Genomic DNA, 22,636 nt, shown 5'->3' with positions numbered 1-22,636 from the left:
ATGTAAAGAACATAGCAAGCTTTAAGTTATGCAAGTGCCAGTTTGTCTGGAGCCTCTGGAGGCCAGGTATAGCCCTCAGCACTGAGTACAGTGCCTGGCACACGGCAAGCACTTAGTAAACATGTTTTCATTCAGTTATTCATTCTGGAGGCTGAGCCTGAGGGTAGAGCCCAGCTGTATGAACTTCAGCAGCTCAGCACACCAGCCACACAAATGGGTATCTTGTCAAGGAAACTTCCTCAACGCCCGAGTATAGATGGACGAGAGCTACTCCGGTCGAGGCAGATTGCACTTAGCCTGGCCAAAAAGCTGACACTTGTTCAGGGGACGGGAAGCTCCTGGAGCTACCATAACATTTGGAGCTAACATTTCTGTGGCATTTTAAGGTTTGCAAATCCTATTATCCTCATAGCAATCTTGGAAAGTAGGTGCTATTATTGTCCCCATTTTAAGGCTGAGGAAACTGAGGTCCACCCCGATCATGTGATGTAAATGTCTGAGGTAAGGCTCTGAACAAAGCTTTTTCTGATTCCAATTTCTGTCGCCCAAATTTGGCTTCCTTTTCTGTAAAATGGAGATATTCCTTGAGCTGTCCATCTTGTCACTAAGGTGGGGGAGACTTGAGTTTTTCCTCAAGGTGCAGATGGGGAGGGGCATGCTTCCTCTCCACTACCTCTGGCTCTTTGTCCATCCTCGGGGCACCATTAGGACCCTTCTAACCTCTAATGGGACCTACCTTCCATCACTGGGCTCTGATGCTTCTCCCATTCTCCCACTAGCCACGTTGCCTGTCACCTCCTCTCTCCTGGGTTTGCCCAGTATGACTGCATCCGTCCAGGGGGGATTCTCCTCTCTCATCACATCCTACTCAACTGATTACATATCCCTAATGGCAGGATTCCTAGTCCCAGCTCTGGCAATCTACCAGGATTGTTGAGCCACTTTGTAGACCTTGGGGAAATGGGAGCCACCATTGTTGGGCTCTGAAGAGTTCTTTCTTTGCCCCTTCACTAAATGGCCCCAGACAAGTGTGATTCTAGAATTTTCAGCACTGTTTTATGGAGGGAAAAGATGGAAATGAGGTCATGTTATTATTCCTTTGCTGTTTCTAGTATTTCTTGCTTTTAATAATTAGCCGTAGCTAACATTTCTAGAAGATTCTTTTTTTTTTTAACCCTTACCTTTCACATTAGAATCAAAACTATGTGTTGGTTCCAACACAGAAGAACAGTAAGGGCTAGACAATTGGGGGTAAAGTGACTTGCCCAGGGTCACACAGCTAGGAAGTAAACCCAGGACTTCCCATCTCTAGGCTTGGCTCTCAATCCACTGAACCACCCAGCTGCCCTCACTTCTAGAACATTCTAAGCTTTACTTTAATGCCTTCCCAAAACAGAAGAACAAATAGTCTTTAAACTGGAAACCTGAAGGTTCCCTTTACGGGTAGTATATGAGCAGCAGCAAATGGGCTTTTGGATGGCCACGGTGACCAAACAGACACTATTTGCTTTGCTTTGCTGATCCACATGACCACAATCCAGATGTCAACAAGACAGAACTAGGCTGAATTTGTCTTCTGCCCTGTTGTTGTCTTAGTCTGGGTTTGGCTGTTCTGATGTAGCCATGATATAACTTTGCAGGCATCTCGGGCCCCTTCTAAGGTGCTGGGATTTTATTAGATTTTAATCAACTGCCATTCCTTCCACATTTACATGGAAGAAGCAAACGTGCTCGCCCTTATCCCCAGTGCTGCTCTCTATTTGATATTCACCGTCCCTCCCACTATGGGTGCACCCTACCTGCTCTATAGCCCCCTGGCCATCCACATCCATCCCCAACATTCCATCTCACCCCTCCAGCTCTAGGGTTATCTCCCCTGGCTGCAATGCTCCCCCTCCTCATCCCCACCTAAACTCAGCTCAAGCACCAAGTCCTCCACGAGGCCTTTCCTGATCTCCTTCTACCCCGAATTACCATTCATAGTTTTCATTTATTTAGCTTTGTTTCCCCAATGTAAGCTCCCTGAGAAGAGTAGAGATCGTTTCATTTTTAAAAAATAAATTTTTGTCAATATTTTGGTTTTTATATCATCTACATAGCCTCCTAGTATCCTTCCTCCCTGTTCCAGAGAGCCATCTCTTATAATAAAAAAAAAAAGCAGGAAGTGGGAAAAACCAACAAAACCAATCAATACTCCAAAAAGAAAAAAAATTCTGAAAATGATATACAGTGGGCCACATTGGTAAAGGCATGGGGAAGTGGGGAGGCTCTTTGGGGCCAAGCTTGAGGGCCTGGATCATTATTATTGCACTCCATTTGGATTGGTTTGCTGTTCTGTTTCCCTTTATATTATTCTAAACATAATGCATATTGTTTCTGGTTTCTGATTTTATTTTACCCAGTATCAGTTCATGTAAGGCTTTCTCTCTTTTCATTGGCTCTGTTGTTTCTTACAACACAGTCATATTTATTCCATTACATTCAGATTATTTTGCCTTAATCTAATTTTCTTGTTTTCTCTCTCCCTTCCTTCCCCTCTTCTTTCTCCTTCTCTTTCTTTTCCTCTCTCTCCCCCTCCCTCCTGATTTCTTTCCTTCTCTTTTCCCTCTCTTTCTCCCTTTCTCTCTCTCCCTGTCTCTCTCTCTTCCTCCCCCTTTTCCTCTCTCTCTCCTTCTCTCTCTTTCTCTCTCTTCCTCTCTCCTTTCTCTTTCTCTCTCTCTCCTTCTCTCTTTCCCTCTCTCCCTCTCTCTCTCTCCTCTCTCTTCCTCTCTCTCTCCTTCTCTCTCTCTTTCTCTCTCTCTCCTCTCCATCTCTATCTGTCTGTCTGTCTCTCTACGTGTCTCTCTCTCCCACACACATACCTTCCCTTTGTGTGTCTCTGTTTTTGTTTCTATTTCTGTCCATGTGTCTGTCTCTTTCTCGAGCCTGGCTCAGCCTGTCTTGCTCAGGTTCAAAGTTCATAGCTACTCACAGGCCCAATCCCACTACTGATTGGCAGGGAAACTTTGTCTTGCTCTGTTTCTCCCCTGGAATGGTTCACCCATTCTTTGTTGTCGTGCTGTTCACTCATCCAGTTGCATCTGAATCTCCATGACCTCATGGGCCATAACAGGCCACTCCTGTCCGTGGGCTTTTCTTGATACAAGATACTGGAGCAGTCTGCCATTTCCTTCTCCACTGGATTGGGGAGAACAGAGGTTAAGTGACTTGCCCAGGGTCACACAGTATGTCTGACACCATATTTGAACTCGGGTCTCCCTGACTCCAGGCCCAGCGTTCTATTCACTGAGCACTCACCCATCCTTATTTCCCCCTTCCCTGTTTTTGGGAGCCCCCATGTTGGTGCTGAGCTTAGGACAGACATTAGGGCTTAACCCTCCTCAGCTCAGAATTTCAGAGCTCAGTGGACTTCAGGCTCCTGCAGCTGGGCCCTGGGGATCACCGGCATGTGTCGCTCACAAGTCATTTTCCTCTTTGTATCCCAGCCTAGCAAGCAAGGTGCCTGGCGCATAGTAGGTGCTAACTAGATGCCTCTTTATCGGTTGATCAGAGTCAATCTCACGTCAGCATTTCCCAATCCGTCTCCAAATATTTACTCTAAGCTCCATAGGAAGTCAAATGGCACTTTAAAAAATTTAAAGTCATAAATAATTGCCTTGTGCCAGGAGCTATTCTTCACATAAGCCAGATTGCTGGAGCATGGACTTCTGGCAGAGGATCGGGAACCATGGTCTGTGTTCATTCAGAGGTTAAATAATCTTTCAGTGCATCTGCAGCTCTGCTTAGGAGTCAGCAAGGGAAAGGGGAAGGAGCCCCGGGCCGGGCTCACACCTCAGTCTCCCAGCTGGGCCATTCACCGGGAGCCATTGGGCAAGTCATTTCCTTTCTGAGCCTTGTAAATAGAATGAAAATCCTTCTGCTGCCTCCTCCTTCTCCGGCTCTTGTGGGAAAAGCATTTCTGGATTGTAAGCGCTCTAGAGAGACTCATGGGGGAGGGGAGTCACACTGCAGAAGAGCTGGGGATTTATTTGTTTGTTTTTTACCCAGGAAGGAAAGGGGATATCTTGGAGTTATCCTAAAGGGCTGAGTTCTGGCTTCCTAGGCAGAGATCCCCTGCCAGTGTGGGATAGTGGCTTCTGGAGAACAGGCTTCTGAGGAGAACCAGTGCACTCGAAGTCCAGAGAAGGCTGGCCTCAGCCATTTATTAGGCTCTTACTGTATGCCAGGCCCCGTGCTAAGTGAGCACCAGGGACTCAAAAGAAGGCAGAAACAGGGCCTGATTTCCAGGATCTGACATGTTATGGGGGGGCGGGGGGACGAGGGGGGCACATGGAATTAACTAGGCACATACGAGAGATGTACATGTACACAAACATATCTATGTAGGTATACATACATAGATGTGTATACACATATGGGGACTGAGGAGGACAGGAATAAAAGATAAGAGGAAGAGAGGACAGACAGAGAGAGAAAAGAGGGAGAGAGACAGAGATAGAAAGAGGGAGAGAGAGACAGAGGGAGACAGAGAGAGACAGAGGGAGAGAGAAAGACGGAGAGAGAGAGAGAGAGAGAGGGAGAGACAGAGAGAGAGAGGGAGAGAGAGAGAGAGGGAGAGAGACAGAGAGAGAGAGCCAGAGAGACAGAGAGAGAGAGGGAGAGGGAAGGAGAGGGAGAGAGAGAGAGAGGGAGAGACAGAGAGAGAGAGAGAGAGAGAGAGAGGGAGAGAGACAGAGAGAGAGAGCCAGAGAGACAGAGAGAGAGAGGGAGAGACAGAGAGAGAGAGGGAGAGAGAGAGAGAGGGAGAGAGACAGAGAGAGAGAGCCAGAGAGACAGAGAGAGAGAGGGAGAGAGACAGAGAGAGAGACAGAGACAGAGAGACAGAGACAGAAAGAGAGAGGAGAGAGACAGAGAGAGAGAGAGGGAGGGACAGAGAGAGAGAGAGAGAGAGAGAGAGAGAGAGAGAGAGGAGAGAGACAGAGACAGAGAGACAGAGAGAGAGAGAGGGAGAGACAGAGACAGAGAGACAGAGACAGGGAGGCAGAGAGAGGGAGGGAGAGAGAGACAGAGAGAGAGAGAGGGAGGGACAGAGAGAGAGAGAGAGGAGAGAGGCAGAGACAGAGAGACCGAGAGAGAGAGAGAGAGAGAGAGAGAGACAGAGAGAGGGAGAGACAGAGACAGAGAGACAGAGACAGGGAGGCAGAGAGAGGGAGGGAGAGAGAGACAGAGAGAGACAGAGAGAGGGAAGGAGAGGGAGGGAGAGGGAGGGAGGGGGGAGAGAAAAAGAGAATGAATATATATGAAAAGTATATCTAGGTAGGTATGTGCTCAGACATATATCTATGTGCACATATATGGGAGCACACACAGGCCTTCTGCAGAAGGTGACACTTGAGCCAACTCTTGAAGGAAGCCAAGGGTCCTGATGGGAGGAGGGGAAGAGGAAGAGCCTATCAAGCCTAGGGGACAGTCAGACGGAAGTCCAAATTTTAACAATTATTAGCAATGTCAACATGGACGAATCACTTTGCTCCTCTGCCTTCAGTTTTATCCTCTGTAAAATGAGGGCACAGCGCTCCATGGTCTCTTCTGGTGCTAAATCCCATGATCCCAAGTTCACAGGCTAAACTTACAGAGCCTCAGTTTCCCCTCTCCAAAAAAAAATAGTGCTAATAACTGGATAGCTGCAGAGAAATTGAACCTTGGTGTAATGGAAATGGGATTGATGGTTTTATTATTGTTTAGTGACTGCTGCTTCATGGTCTCTTTTGCCTATTAAGTATCCAGCTTAAAAAAACAAACACTTTCCTCCATTCAATACACCCTCCTTCTTGTTTTCCTCTCTTCCTCTAACCTTCAGCAAATTTAAAGCTTTAATTTAAGTTGTGCCAAGAGAGGCAACTCCAGTGTAAGGCAAAACATCCTGGCCTAGAGGTCAAAACCTGAATTTCTGGTCCCAATTCTGATCCCAATTCGCTGTGTGACCTTTTTAAGCAAGCTCATTCCTCTGTTTGGGCCTGAGTTTTTGCTTCCTGCAAATTGTGAAGAAGATAAAGGGATAATTTCTTTTTTTTTTTTTAAGAGATAATTTCTTAAGCCTCAACTAGATTAAAAAAACAAAAAACAAACCTTACCTTCTGTCTTAGAACTGATACTAAATATTGGTTCCAAGGAAGAAGAGTGGTAAGGGCCAGGCCAATGATGGCAAACCTTTTAGAGATAGAGTGCCCAAAGTACTACCGTCAAGCCACATCTGAGCCCCCCACCTTAGCCCAGGCAGGGGAGGGAGGAAGAGCTCCTATTGGACTGCTGGACAGAGGGGCGGGAGATGAGAGAAATGTCCTCAGGCATGGTGGAGAGGGGGAAGGGAGCAGCCCCCTCTGACATACATGCCATAGGTTTGCCAGCACGGGGCTAGGCAATGGGGGTTAAGTGACTTGCCCAGGGTTACCCAGCTAGGAAGTGTCTGAATCCATATTTGAACCCAGACCCTCCAGGCTTCAGGCCTGGAGCTTCATCCACTGAACCACCTGGCTGCCCCCAATACAGCTAGGTCTTTGTCATCCTAGGATTCTAAGTCAAAGCTGATCTCCCAGGAAGGCATCCATAGGACATATAATTTCATTCTATTTCCCCATCTTTGTTGTTTCGTTCGTGCACTATCAGCAAATCTTCACCCTTTTTACAACCGTTGTAACGATTTTTCTTCATATCCCTCAATAACATATGTTACAGGGCTCTGGAGTAATCTTAGATTTTAATTATAGGAATGGATGGGGGAGGGGAGAGAAGGAAGCCAGCGTTCTAAAGTGACTCAAACAATCATTTTTGCAACTTTAAGGTCGAAAGATTTGTTCTACAAACCTTTATTAACTTTCCTCAGGCATGGGGCAGTTAGGTGGCTCAATGGCTAGAGCTCCAAGCCTGGAGACTAGAGGATCTCGGTTCTAATGTGGCCTCAAACTCCCTAGCTGTGTGACCCTGGGCAAGTCACTTATCCCCCATTGCCCAGTCCTTACTGCTCTTCTTTCTGCCTTGGAACCAATATGCAATGTTGATTCTAAGATGGAAGGTAGGGTTTAAAAAAAAATCTTCCCAGGGAGGCCTGAAAGCAGCTTGGGATATAGAGTAGGAGTTGGGACCAGCCTACCAGCCTACCATGCTTGATGCAGCATTTTTGAAGATGCCTTCCTGTGGTCTTTGATTCTCGAGCATCTGTGTATGGGCCCGATGTTTCCCACAGCACTGCTGAGACTGATGTCACAACAGGATTGTAAACACTTCCCGTGACAGCCCTTGGCATTCAGCTTGACTGTAACAAGAGTGTAAGGCATCTTACTAAGCTGTTTGGTTGGCTGTTTTCCTCCCCTTCCATATTAATTTGGCATGAGCGAGAGATGCGAACTAGTCAAGGCTGGAGTTTGAAGTCTCCTCTGTTGGTGGAGAAAGGATCAGACTGGCTGATTTCCACCCTCATCCTTGGCTTTTTGGCTGTGAGAAACTCTCCCTTTCCTCTTGTTCTCTCCCCCATCTCCCTTTGCCCCTAAATACACAGGGAAGAGAGTTCTGAGAAATTATGTGGGACAGCAGATGTTGTCGTTGAGTCGTTCAGTTGTGTCCAACTCTCTGGCCCCATGGACCATAGTTACCCGTGGGATTTTCTGGGCAAGGACTCTGGACTAGTTTGATGTTTCTTCCTCTAGTGGATCCTTTTTTTTTTTTAAACCAGGCAATGAGAGATTAAATGACTCATCCAGAACCACCCAGGTAGGAAGTGTCTGAGGCTGGATTTGAACTCAGGCCTTCCTGACTCCAAGTCCAGCACTCTATCCACTGAGCCACTTAGCTGCCTCCTAGGCAGAAAGAGATGAAATGATTTGCCCAAGATCACTCAGCTAGGCTCTGTCAAACTAGATTTGAACTCAAGTCTTTCTGACTCCACATCCTGTACTCAACCCCTGAACCACAGCTGCCTTGAGATAATGGATAGCACACTGGATTTGGAGACAGGAAGACCAGGATTAAAATCCTAACTCAAAGGGGCAGCTAGGTGACTCAGTAGATAGAGAGCCACCTCTGAGAACAGAAGGTCCTGGGTTCCAATCTGAACTCAGACACTTCCTAGCTGTGTATCCTTAAGGGCACTATTAACCCTCATTTTAATTAGTTAAAATTTTAAATTGAAAATTTACCCAGTTGCCTAACCCTTTACCCCAATTCTGCCTTGGAACCATTATTTAGTATTGATTCTAAGATGCAAAGTAAGAGTTTTAAAAGAAATCCCACCTCAAAACTTATCAACTGTGGAATCCTGGTCAAGTCACTTATTTTCTGAGACTCATGCTTCATCTGTACAAGAGATGGACTTGATGACCTCTGAATGATTGTCCAAATATATTAATAATAATAGCTAACACTTAAAAGTGCTTTACATATGTTATCTCATTTGATCCTCACAATCCTGGGAGGGAAGTGTTATTATTATTCCCATTTTATAGAGGAGGAGACTGAGCCTGAGAAGAGTTAGGTGACTTACTCAGGGTAACAGAGCTAGTAAACATCTAAGAACTGATTCCAAGGCCAGCATTGTATCTTTTATGATATCTAAGTGCCTCTAAACCTATTATCCTATACGTAAGACAGCAGCAAACCCAGGGAAACAGGATCAAGAAGAGATTTTCATTTTTTTGTCAGATTAAAAACTGGAAAGAGCCTTAGAGATAAGCTAGTCTAATTCCTTCCTTTTATAGAAGAGGAAACAGACCTACAGAAGAGACTTGTAGGGAAATCATTTGGTACAGTGAAAAGAGTGCTCACTGCCTCTAGGATGTGGGTTTAAATCCTACCACTGTGCCTATTTATCTGTTAATTTGGGCAATTTTCTTGGGTCTAATATGCAAAAAGAGGGAGTCTAGACTAGATAGATTTTGAGATTCCCTTCCAGCTCTTCTTTTATGATCCAATAATCAAAGCCATGGTCCAAATCCAAGCCTTTTAATTCCAAATCCAGCAATCATCCACCATATTGTGAATTTTCTTTCTTTGGCCAAGCAGAGGCCTCCCTTATGGTGATAATGCTTTCTTTTTTTTTTCTTTTTCTCTTCTTTCCGGTTCTGTTCTGTTTTTTTAACCTCTGCTTTCTGTCTTAGGATCAATATTAAGTACTGGTCCTAAGGCAGAAGAGCAGTAAGTGCTAGGCATTTGGGGTTAAATGACTTACTTGCTCAGTCACACAGCTAAGAAGTGTCTGAGGCCAGATTTGAACCCAGCACTTCCTGCCACCACTGAGTTACCTAGCTGCCCTGTGATGAGCCTTTCTGATCTTAGCCAGGTAGGTCCTTGGACCCATGGTCTATCTCTGGACTTAGACTCCAACCCTTTCCTGCCCAGGATGACCGGTCAGAGTTTGTGTCCTCTTTGCATTAATCTAGCCCCATCAGGCACTGGACTCGTAGGGCAGTATAGGTCTGACACTGACAAACATTTCTCAGTCTCCTTTGGAAGCCTGTTGGTTATTCAGTCGTTTTTTTAGTCCTGATTCTTGTGGCCTCATTTGGGATTTTATTTTTATTATTATTATTATTTTTTACTTTTTAAACATTATTTTATTTGGTTATTTACAAACATTATTCATTGCAAACAATGATCATTATCTTTTCCTCCCCCCGCCCCCCTCCCACCACTTCTCCCTTAGCTGGTGCACAATTCCACTGGGTTTCACATGTGTTCTTGATTCGAACCCATTTCCCTGTTGTTGGTATTTGCATTAGAGTGTTCATTAGAGTCTCTCCTCAGTCATATCCCCTCCACCCCTGTAGTCAAGCAGTTGCTTTTCATCAGTGTTTTTACCATTTGGGATTTTCTTGATAGAGATACTGGAGTGATTGCCATTTTCTCCTTCAGCTCATTTTATAGACGAGGAAACAGGCACAAACAGTGTTAAATGACTTTGAACTCAGGACTAAGAGTCTTCCTGCCTCAAGGAAGGATACTCTATCTGCTGTGCCATCTAGCTGCCCCCAAGAGCCTATGCTGCCTCCTAAACGTTTGCTACATAATTTGTTTTTGACCTTTCATCAAAGATTGTAGATTCCACCTAATTTGTAACCTCATTGAGGCTAAGAACTCCTAGAGTGTGACAAATGACATATTCTCCTTGGCTTTGGTAAGCTTTATGCTGTAATAATGACCCCAGCCTTGCAGCAGGTGGCTGAAGTATTCTCGTCATTTTACAAGTGAAGAAACTGAGTCACAGAATGGTTAAATCACTCACCCAAAGCCTCGCTGCATAGGTGGACAATCCAGGTCTCAAACCGAAGTCCCTCTGACACCCAGGCATTTTTTCTGTGATGCCACAGAGCCTTTTCAGAGCTCCTAGTTGGAGCTTAATAAGTATTTATTCAGTGATTGCATGTTTGGTATATAAAATAGAAAATTTGACTCTGATCTCTAAGGCCCCATTTGGTTTTAAGATTCTGTGACTTAGTTCTTCCTCTTCCTAGATTTACCTTCTTTAAACTTCAAAGGAGGGAGCCTTTGACCTGTACCTATTTCTGGGGGAGACAGAGAATTTAAAGAGAAGAAATTGGCTGCTCAGTTCTTTAAGCCATCTTATTAAACTGTGAGCTTATTAGCAGGAAGGAGTACAAGAGATCAGATCTGGCAGATGGCTATAGACAAGTGGGGGAGGGAACTTATTTAAATATTGGCTAGTTTTCATTATCAAGAGACATCCAGAGGTTTGGGTGGTTGATTAGAAAACTCATTTGTTGGTGTTCAGTGGTGGTGGTGGTGGGGAGGACGGGACTCTGATGTCCCTTCTCATTTGCCGTGGCCTCTGAAACAAACAATTGATCAGATACTAAGAGAGCCCTTTATTCATGGAATCCCTCTGAGGCCTCTGCCAATTTCCCAAAGTCGCTGCCACCCTTTCAGTTGGAAGGGGGCTAGAATTCTGCTGGCTGTCTCGCTCTTGTCCTCTTTCCTTTTGTTTTTGTCCAATCTACCCAGAAGCACTGCCGCCACCCCCAAACCCCACTACGTCTGGCTGCCGGGCCAAAGGCATTTTGCTTTCATAGGATTTAGAATTAGAATGAACTTTGGAGTTCATCTAGTCTGATTTACTCACAGGAAACTTGGGTGAAAGTACCAGTACTGTTGTACACACATACTAACTGGGGGAGGGCAGCAAGTGGTATCTTTGACCTTCTTATCCTTCGTTTCCTTTCCTTGTTAAATGGAGATGGTCTTTCCACAACCTCATTCTAGAGAAAGTACTTTGGGCTTTAAAAACTTGAGCTGCTGTTGTTGATTATTATTGATTCAGACCAGTGATTTCAGCCTCAGGAAGAACTTCCAACATGGAAAGTTCCTCTGGGGCAACTACGCAGCTCAGCTGCTAAAGTGTCAGGACTAGAGATGAAAGGTCCTGGGTTTAAATCTGACCTCAGATACTTCTTAGCTGTGTGACCCTGGGCAAGTCACTTAACTCTGATTGTCTAGCCCTTACTGTTTTGGAATCAATACTTAGTATTGATTCAAAGTCAGAAGATAAGGGTTAAAAAAAGTTCTTCCTCCCATGCAGATTGGCAATTATTCTGTAACTTATCAGTCCTAGAGAATTGCTTAGGGGCCAGAAGAAGTTAAGTGACTTATTCTTGGTGATGTATCTGAGTATGTATCTGAGGTGGGGTTTGAATCCAGATATTAATCATATTTCATAGATTTAGACCTAGCCAGTACCTCAGATCATAAGGATGGAAATTGATTCCTAGAGTAATAAAGTAATATATATATATATATATATATATATATATGTGTGTGTGTGTGTGTGTGTGTGTGTATAAATATATATATCTACCCTACTCTAGTCCATTTTTCGCTGAAATGATTTTCTTAAAGGTCAGGTCTGACCATATCATATTCCTTTTCAATAAATTGCAATGGCTCCCTATTACTTCTAAGCCTTTTCATCGCCTGCCCCCTTCCTATATTTCTAATCTTTTTTTTTTTTTTAGAACTCTTACTGTCTATTTTAGTGTCAGTTCTAATAAGGGTTAAGTGACTTGTCCAGGGTCATACAGGTAAGAAGGGTCTGAGGCCAGATTTTAACCTAGGTCCTCCTGACTCCTGGCCTGGCTCTCTATCTATTGTGCTAACTAGTTGCCCCTATTTCTTACCTTTCAATTCTTTACTCCCCTCCATGGACTGTGATCCAGTGACGTCAGCTTCTTTGCTGTTGCATCCACATAACATGGAATCTTTAGGCTCCTTGCTTTTCACTGACTGGATATATCCCTGCCTGGAATACTCTCCCTCTTTACTGCTCTGCCTTCTGGGTTTCCTGGTTTCCTTCAAGACTCAGCTTAAGCCTTGCTTTCTTTAGGAGGACCTTCCCATCTCCCACCATCACCTTCCCTCTGAGATACCTTCTATTTACACTGTCTGTGTCTTGTATGTAGCACATGGCTATGGGAGTTCCTTGAGGGCCAGGGCCTGTGTTTTTGCCTTTCTGTGTATCCTTAGCATTTAGATCTAATATATTTTGTTGTTACTGTTCAGTTATTTTTCATTCATGTTCTACTCTCCATGACTCCCCTTGGGATTTTCTTGATAAAGATACTAGAGTTGTTTGACATTTCCTTCTCCAGTTCATTTTACAGATGAGGAAACTGAGGCAAACAGGGTTAAGTAATTTGCCCGGAGTCATGCAGCCAATTAGTGTCTGAGGACAGATTTGAACTCCAGAAGATGAGTCTTCCTGACTTCAGGCACTGGGCCTCATTTTCCTCCTCTGTGAAATGAGGGGGTTGGGCTCACTGCTCTCTAAGACCCTTTCCAGCTTTAAAGCTGTGATCCGAGGACCTTGAACAAATTACTTAAACTTCTGGGGTCTCAGTTTCCTCATCTGCTCACTGACTTCCAGCTCTAGGCATCAGATCTAAATGGGCCACTATGCTGATCTCTTACGCCAAGCCTGGCCCTCTTCATGATGCCATTTTACTTCTTTGATGTTCTTATTTCTGTTATGTGGGGTGGTACGATGCAGAGAACACTTATTTTAGAGCCAGCCATAGAACTCAGTCTCTGTTTCTGTTATTGACTATTTTTTTGATCAGTGTAACTTTGCAAACATTATTCCTCCCTCTGGGTGTAGCTCCTAACTACGAGTGATGGGCGATCTTGGACAAATCACTGAACCCCTATTGCAAGCCCTTACCTCTCTTCTATCAATTCTAAGACAGAAAATAAGGGTTTAAAAAAATAAAAGAAAAGGGGACAACTAGGTGGCTCAGTGGATTGCAAACCAGGCCTAGAGACAGGAGATTCTAGGTTCAAATCTGACCTCAGACACTTCCTACCTGTGTGACCTTGGGCAAGTCACTTAACCCCATCGCCTAGCCCTTACTGCTCTTCTGCCTTGGAACCAATACACACTGCCTTGGAACAAATACACAGTATTGATTCCAAGATGGAAGGTAAGGGTTTTTATTTAGAAAAAGAAAAAAAGATCATTCACCTGGGATTTAGGAGATCTGGGTTCTAATACTGCTTTTGCCACTAATTCCCTTTGTGACTTTGGATAAGCACTTCTTTCTGAGTCTCCGTTTATGCCTCTGTAAAATGAGGGACAGTCTCCAATGTCCTCTGTCATCTGGACTGCCCATTAATCATAATATAAACAATGATCTCACGCTCTTCCTGCTCTTCCTCAGGGTCTGGGTATAGGGTAAGTGCTTATTAAGTACTTGTAAACTGATAGCTTTAATTAGGGTTTGCTAAGCACTTTCTTGATGATAATAGCTTGTTTTTGTCTTGGTGACAGTCCTATAGATAGATAGTTTGGGCATCATCTCCATGTTACAGATGAGGAAACTGAGGTTGATAGAAGGAAAGTGGTCACATATGATGTATGATTTGAACCCAGCTCTCCTAGCTCCAGGTCTTTCACCCTTTCCACTGTGCAGTGCTGCTTCCAAGCCTGTGATTTACAAGAAAGTTGGATATGCTGAACTGTCTCTTCCAAATACACTTTAAAAAATGGATAACCCAAGTTCTTGACGCCTTAAGAACCTAGTGAAGGGCTGAGTGATAATTAAGTTTTTCTTCCCCTGTTATTGGCTGATTAATCCAATAATTGCAATAATTTATCTTCACGCACTAGCAGAACCCTGAGGGCTGTTCCCATCTCTGCTTTCTGAAGTTATGATTAGTTGTCCCTTTCATGAGGGAAGGAAGGGGAAACAATCTTCAGACTTTCAGGTCTGAAGATAGACTCGAGATCCACGGACCAGCCACAATTCATTAGTGGCAGATAAGGAGATGCATGTCACGGGGAAGAAACAGTTTGGTTTTCTCTGCTGTCATGGAAGGGAGAGATTTGCAGAGCAGGCAAGCCTAACAGATTGTTTTTTCTTTTTTGCAGCAGTGGGATATTGTGGTAAGACTTGGTGTCAGAAGTACAGAGTTCAAGTCCCAGTACCCCCCACCTCCCCAGTTACTGACAGTGTGACTTAATGAATTAATTAATTTTTTTAAGCCCTTACCTTCTGTCTTAGAATCAATACTGTGTATTGATTCCCAAGGCAGAAGAGCTACAAGGGCTAGGCAGTGGGGATTAAGTGACTTGCCCAGGGTCACACAGCTAGGGATACAGATTTGAGTCCAGATTTGAGCCCAGACCTTCCATCTCTAGACCTAGTTCCCTATCTACTGAGCCATCTAACTGCCCCCTACTTTAAATCTTTTTAGTATTATTATTTTACAGTGTGAGTTTAAGCAAGTCTCTTTCCCCTCTCTCAGCCTCAGTTTCTTCACTTGCCATTTAAGGAGGTAAGATGCACCCTAAATTCCCTTCCTGCTTCAAAGGGTAGAATGATCATATATCCCACAGTTCACTTCAATCTTCCTCTTATGCTTTTGCTTCTATGTGACCTAAGGCAAGTCATTTAATTGTTTTGGGTCTCGGTTTCCTCATCTGTAAAATGAGGAGGTTGGTCTAGAGAACTTGACTCTATGATCTTTGGATATATTCTCCCTTCACACCCAAATCATAGAATCATTAGCTTCCTTCCAAGCATAGCTCAAATAGTAACTCCTATATAAGGCTCTATTAATAACCTGCTCTCTCTCTCTCTCTCTCTCTCTCTCTCTCTCTCTCTCTCTCTCTCTCTCTTCTCTCTCTCTCTCTCTCCCTCTCTGTCTCTTTTTGTTTCTCTCTCTCCCTCTGTCTCTCTTTATGTTTCTCTCTCTCTCTCTCTCTCTCTCTCCCCCCCCCCCTCTCTCTCTCTCTCCTCTTCCTCTCTCTCTGTCTCTCTCCTTCTCTGTCTCTTTTTGTTTCTCTCTCTCCCTCTGTCTCTCTCTGTCTCTCTGTCTCTCTCTCTGTCTCTCTGTCTCTCTGTCTCTCTTCTCTCTCTCTCCTTCTCTTCTCTCTCTCTCCTCTCTCTCCCTCTCTCTCTCTCTCGTCTCTCTCTCTCTCTCTCTCTCTCTCTCTCTCTCTCTCTCTCTCTCTCTCTCTCTCTCTTCCTCTCTCTTCTCCTCTCTTTCTCCTCTCTCCTTTCTCTCTCCTCTCTCCCCTCTCTCTCCTCCCCTCTCTCTCTCCACCCTCTCTCTCCTCTCTGCTCTGTCTCTTTTCATATGTCCGTCTCCTCTCTCCTCTCTCTTTCCACGCTCTGCTTTTCCCTCTTTGTCTTTCTCTCTGTCTCTCCTTTTTGCTCTATCTTTTCTGTCTCTTTCTGTTTCATCTTTCTGTTTCACTCTCTCTTACGCTGTCTCTATCTCTGCTTTGTCTCTGTCTCTCTCTGCCTCCATATCCTCCCCCCCCCCTCTTTATCCTTCTCCTTTTCTCTCTCTCTGCCTCTCCATCTTTTTCTCTCTGTGTATCTCTTTGTCTTTAATTGTAATTTTTACACTATCTTTCTGACTCATGTCTTTCTCTCTCTCTCACTCTCTCTCTCACTCATATCTATCTCTGCCTTTGTTTCTGTCTCTCTCTTGACTCCATCTCTCCCCTCCCTCTTTCTCTTTTTCTGTCTTTCTGTGTCATTCTCTGTCTGTGGCTTTCTGTCTCTTCCTGTGTCTCTGTGTTTATCTATCTGTTTATTTCTGCTTTTTCTTTCTCTCTGTCTCTCTCGCTCTTGGCCTGTCTCTGTCTCTCATTAAACCCATACTGTCAGTCTTAGAATCAATACTAAGTATTGGTTTCAAGTTAGAAAAGCAGACAAAGGGCTAGGCAATTGGGTAAGTGACTTGCCCAGGGTCACATAGTTAGGAAGTATCTGAGGCCAGATTTAAACTTATTGTCTATGGGTCTGTCTCTCTATCCACTAGGGCCACCCAGCTGCCCCAACAACAAACACACACTCTTGAAATTACTTTGTTTTACTTTGTACAGCAATCATTTGTAGTTATAGTGTACACGAGCCATTTAGCAAAATAGGATCATCTCGTGGGCAGGCACCGTTGTGTTGTCTTTTGTCTTTGTATTCCCACTGCATGGCAAATGCTAAGTGCTTAACGAAAGACTGTTGAGTCGAATTTTTTTTTTTAAACCCTTACCTTCCGTCTTGGAGTCAATACTGTGTATTGGCTCCAAGGCAGAAGAGTGGTAAGGGCTAGGCAATGGGGGGTCAAGTGACTTGCCCAGGGTCACACAGCTAGGAAGTGGCTGAGGCCAGATTTGAACCTAGGACCTCCTGTCTCTAGGCCTGGCTCTTAATCCACTGTGCTACCCAGCTGCCCCCCAGAGTTGAATTTTTAAATGAAAACTTATGATATTGCTCAGTGCTCCATTCTAGACATGTAGATGTGTGGTCATTCATTCATTCATTCATTCAGTAAATATTTAAGAGTCTGCTCTGTGCTGAGCAATAAGCTTGGCCTTTGGGGAGACACAATGATAAATCAAACACATTCTCCACCCTCATAATACTAAGAGCTGACATTTTTCTATTGCTTTATAAATGGCTTACAAAGCACCTTTTTGCACTTTGCCTCATTAATCATCAAATGGGAACAACCTCCAAGTTGTCTAGTCAATACATACTTATGTAGGAATCTCCTCCATAGTATCTTCCCATGGTTTAGCCTCTGCCTGAAGACCTTTGGTAATAGAACTGCAGAGACAGAGAGACAGAAACAGAGAAAGAGAGAGAGACAGAGACAAAGAGACAGAGAGACAGAGAGAGAGACAGAGAGAGACACAGAGAGAGAGTCGAGAGAGACAGAGACAGAGACAGAGAGAGACAGAGACAGAGAGATGGAGAGAGACAGAGATAGAGGGAGAGAGAGAGACGGAGAGAGAGACAGAGAGACAGAGAGAGAGAGAGAAGGAGGGAGAGAGGGGGGGGGGGGAGGGAAGGAGAAGGGAGAGGGACGAGAGAATGACTATTCCTTGGACAAGTCCCTTACCATCTCTGAGTCTCAATTTGTCCCTCTGCAAAATAGGATAGAGCTTGACTACAGGGGTGGAGGGGATATGATTGAGGAGAGACGCTAAATGAACACCATAATGCAAAAACCAATAACATGGAAATGAGTTTGGATCGAGGATACATGTGATACCCAGAGGAATCACGCATCGCCAGTGGGAGGGGTTGGGGGGAGGGAAAAAAAAGAAAATGATCTTTGTTTCTAATGAATAATGTTTGAAAATGCCCAAATAAAATAATGTTTAAAAGGAAAAAATAAAACAAGGCAAGGGGGCAACTATGTAGCATAGTGCATAGAGCATCAGTCTGGAGTCAAGAGGACCTGGGTTCGAATCTAGTTTCAGATACTTCCTAGATGTATGACCTTAAGCAAGTCACTTAACTTTGCCTAGCCCCTATATGGCTATTCTGTCTTAGAATCCATCTGTAGTAAAGGTTAAAAAAAAAAATAAATGAAGTTAAAAAAAAAGGGATAGAGCAGCAAGTTGGGTGTCGGTGGATAGAGTGCCAGACCTTGGTGTCAAGAACACTGAGTTCAAATCTAGACTCAGACACTTATTAGCTGTGTTAACCTGGACAAGTCATTTACCCCTGTTTCCTCATCTGTGTGGAAGATGCTGATAAGATATACAAGGGGGAAGCTGGATGCAAGAAAGTTCCCATTAGGAAGGAGCCCTCAAGCTGAGCCTAGAAAGGAATTGTAAGAGGGCAGAAGTGAAAGGGAGAGGAAACTTGAAGCATAAATATTGGAGAAGAGAGATCCAGGCAGGGGCTGGGGAGAGCTGTTGGCAGAGAAGCTGTCTTCCTTCTCTTTCACCCTGGCTCTCTGACCTCAACCTCTCACAAAGCTCTTCAGCCCCACCCGGCACCCTGGTAGAAGTCTGTGGATGGCAAGAATCTCACTTCCTTTTCCCCAGCTTATTGGGTTTTACTATGATGACTTTCCCCCTTCGTTAGTAGAACTCAACTTACTCCTTGTGGTTTGTCTTTTTTCCCTGAATGCTCCAGGCAGGGCATTCTGGCCTTTGCACTGCTGGGGAGAGTCCTGCGCCCCATGGAAAGAACCCTGGACTGGGCAAGGTCAGGAGATCTGGGTTCATATTTTTCTTCCATCACTTCCCAGACTTGCGACTTTGGGCACCAGTCTGAACCTTGACCTCCTCCTCTGTCAAATGGGCACAATAACATTACATATATGTGCATTTTGAGTCTTTTTGAGGACCAAATGATATGTCCATAAAATGCTTTGTAATCCTTTCAGCTTTATAGATATCAGCTAATATACTATTAGATATGCCCATATTTGTGTACATGGTGTTTCTTCCAATAGAGTGTAAGCCTCTTTGAGGACATGCTCAGTTTTCCTTTCCTCTTTGCATCCCCACTGCTTAGCAGTCCCTGGCACTGCAGTAGGCACATAACCGATGCCTGTTGCTTGCTTGTTTGGGTTTGTACTCTATGCCACCCCCACCTTGCCCAGTAGAATGCAAGATCCTCAAGGGCAGACAGTTTCATTTGTTTTTTATTCCCAGCAGCCAGTACAGTGCCTGGCAGGTGATAGGTGCTTACTAAAAGCTGGCCGATTGATTGAGGAACCTGGGCCTTTGGTCTGAGGAGCTGTTTCCAGATCTCCTCACCTTGGGTGTTTTTTGTGTGTTGTTGGGGCTGAAAACCCTTATTCCTTGTCAGCCAGTGTTTTGCCTCTCCATCTTGGGCTGGGGCTCAGATGACCAACATATTCTGACATTGGAAGCTTTTTTTGTCTTACAGTAGGTTCTGTTAGAGGTGGTTGGAGGCTCCCTCTCTCAAGACCCAGCTACTCACAGACCCAGTTCTAATTCTACCATTGAGTGCCATGAGAGGGGCTTCTAACCTGAACTCATTAGCCCTTTCTTAGGCAGTCTGGTGTTTTCTCTTCTGCCTCTGCCCACCAGGAGCTCACCATATTGGCGTCCAACTAAGTGACCCCCACCTGCTGAAGCTCGCTGGATCCTTTCTTCCCTCCTTCCTCCCTCCTCTCTCCCTTCTCCTTTCCTTCCTTTCTTCCTTCCTTCTTTCCTTCCTTCCCTCCATATCCATTCTTCCTTCCATGTCCATCCCTCCTTCCTTGCTTCCTTCCTTCCATGACCATCCTTCCATGTCCATCCATCCTCCTTCCTCCCTTCCTCCTTCCTTCCTTCCCTTCCTTCTCCTCCTTCCTCCCTTCCTCCCTTCTCCTTCCTTCCTTCCTTCCTTCCTTCCTTCCTTCCTGCTTCCTTCCTTCCTTCCTCTTCCTTCCTTGCTTCCTTCCTTGCTTCCTTCCTTGCCCTTCCTTCCTTCCTTCCTTCCTTCCTTCCTTCCTTCCTTCCTTCCTTCCTTCCTTCCTTCCTTCCTTCCTTCCTTCCTTCCTTCCTTCCTTCCTTCCTTCCTTCCTTCCTTCCTTCCTCCTCCCTCCCTCCCTCCCTCCCTCCCTTCCCTTCCTTCCTTCCTTCCTTCCTTCCTTCCTTCCTTCCTTCCTTCCTTCCTTCCTTCCTTCCTTCCTTCTTCCTTCCTTCTTCCTTCCTTCCTTCCTTCCTTCCTTCCTTCCTTCCTTCCTTCCTTCCTTCCTTCCTTCCTTCCTTCCTTCCTTCCTTCCTTCCTTCCTTCCTTCCTTCCTTCCTTCCTTCTTCTCTTCTCTCCTTCCCTTTCCTCCTTCATTCCCCTTTATCTTTTATCTTAGAAGCAATACTGTGTTTTGGTTCTAAGACAGAAGAGTGGTAAAGGCTAGGCGAAGAGGGTTAAGTGACTTGCCCAGGGTAACATACTAGTAAGTGTCTGGCGACAGTTTTGAACCTACGTCCTCCCAATTCTGGGCCTGCCTTTTTATCCCCACCTAGTTGTCCCTGCTGGATCTCTTGATAGCAGTTGGGCTAGTCACTTAGTAAGATATTTCTACAGTTGAGCAAATTGAGGCTGATTGTGAGTTTTTGCTCAAGGTCACATATTTGATAAGTAAAAGAACTTGAGACTTGAACCAGATCTTCTGACTCTATGTCTAGTGTTCTTTCTATAACACTGTGCTATTTTTAAGGCAGCTAAGTGGCTTGATAGATAGGGCTCTGGACATGGAATCAGGAAGACCTGAGTTCAAATGTGACCAACATTTATTAGCTATGTGACCCTGAGCCAAAGCCTCTGTCTGCCTTAATCCACTGGAGAAGGAAATGGCAAACTACTCCAGTATCTTTTCAAAGAAAGTTCTATGGACAGTGTTGGTGTGGTCCACAGGATCATGAAGAATTGGATGTGACTGAACAACAACAAATGCTATTTTTATCCATTGATCCCGGTTTTCCTCTTTGGCACCATATGTTTGAACAAGTCTAATCTCTCTTCCACAGGCAGTCCTTCTGGCATTTGAAAACTGAGATCATTTGGCATATTAATTTTCTTCTTCTTGGGGGTAAATATCCCTAGTCCTTGACTTCAGAACCTTTGTGTCTAGATATCGCATAAGGACCTCAAATTCAATATTTTTGAAGTGGAGCTTATTACATTTTAAATGATTACTTAAGTTTTGTCAATATTCTTTTTCCTTATACATTCCCCTTAAAAAGAAAAAGATTTAATCAAAATTGACCAATATTGTGCTCTTATATTCCCCTTACCTCTATAATTATAGGAGGAAAATGGATTTCATTTTCTGTTCTTGAAGACCAAGTACAGTCATTCTGATTAATCTGGTTCTCAACTCCTTTTGGTGATAATTTTGTACATGTAATTATAGTTACTGTGTATATTTAAAATTTTTTCTTTTTTTGTTATGAACTGAATTCTCATCAATCTTTGTGTATATAATTCTCCTGGATCCGCTTACCTATCTGTGGATCAGTTCATATAAGTCTTTCAATGTTTTTCTGAATTCCTCATTTATAATTTCTTGTGGAAAAATTGTATCATACTATATCCATATGCCAAGACCTGCCTAGCCAGTTCCCAGTTTGGAGGCAAATCCATTGTTTCCAGTTTGTGGCCACTATAAAAAGTGCTGCTACGAAATGAATGAGTACCTTAGTGCATATGGGATCTTTGTTTCTGTCTTGGACTTTCTTGTGATACACTTCCAGGAATAGGATTGTTGCATTAAAGGGCTTAGTGACTTTGTTACATACTTCCAAATTGTTGTCTACATCATTGGATTGGCTCCACCATTTATTGGTATGCTTGACTTTCCATAGACCCTCTCCCATCTTTGCCAATTTGATGATGTAAAACCTTTGAGCTATTTTAATTTATGTTTATCATTTTAATGCCTTTTGAGTTTTTCATTTGTAAAGTGATTGATAGTTTTCATTTTTCAAAATCTTTTCCCTCTTATGTATTAATGTTAGATTTTGTCCATATCTGTAAAATTGGATCTTGGTGCAAAGATTCTTTCCTCCACTCAACAGTTTCTCCTATTCTAGTTACACTAAATGTATTCATTAAAAGCAAATGTTTTTACATCTTAAGTAATTGGGGCAGCTAGGTGGCTCCCTGGATAGAGAGCCAGGCCTAGAGACAGGAGGTCCTCAGTTCAAATTTGACCTCAGACATGTTCTAGTTGTATAATCCTGTACAAGGCACGTCAGCCCCATTGCCCAGCCCTTTCTACTCTTCTGCCTTGGAACATATACTTGGTATTGATTTTTAAATGGAAGATAAGAGTTTTTAAAAAATAAAAAAAATTAAATAATCAAAATGGGTTATTTTATGATCACATGTATTCTGCGTTTGGTTGAGGATTCTCCCCCTAAACATAGATCAGAAAAGCATTTCTTTCTGCTTTCTTCTAATTTTTTTAAAATGATGCTCCCTTTTCCATGTAGATTATATATCCTTTGGGAATTTATTGTATTATGTGTTGGAGAATGTGAATCTAAACCATTTTCTGCCAAACTGCACTCTAGTTTCCCCAGAAGTCCTTGGAAATAGAGAATTCTTCCTGAAGTACCTTGTGTTCTTGTATTTATCAAACGCTGGCCGAACAAACTGTGTTAGACTGCTTCTGGATCTTGCTTATTTAGTTTGTTCCACAAATCTACTTTCTGGTTTTTAACCAATTCCAAATACTTTTGATCATTGTTTTATAATATCATTTGATATCTGGTCTTCATTCCTCCTCTTTTTGAGATTCAAGACCCTTTGTTCTCCCTCCAAATGACTTTTGTTTAGTTCTATAAAGCAATCCCTGGGTAATTTTGCTCAGC

The 22,636-nt window shown here is 43.8% G+C and overlaps 1 protein-coding gene across 1 annotated transcript in view; it reads left to right on the top strand.

The window, feature by feature from the left end:
- Positions 1-22,636, top strand: part of MAN1C1 (mannosidase alpha class 1C member 1) — a 352,377-nt gene that overhangs the window by 10,495 nt on the left and 319,246 nt on the right. The window lies entirely within an intron of this gene.

This window comes from Monodelphis domestica, chromosome 4, assembly GCF_027887165.1.
Source record: "Monodelphis domestica isolate mMonDom1 chromosome 4, mMonDom1.pri, whole genome shotgun sequence".
Taxonomy (NCBI): domain Eukaryota; kingdom Metazoa; phylum Chordata; class Mammalia; order Didelphimorphia; family Didelphidae; genus Monodelphis; species Monodelphis domestica.
Note: the sequence above shows the minus strand (reverse complement) of the source record. Positions and strands in the feature narration are given on the sequence as shown.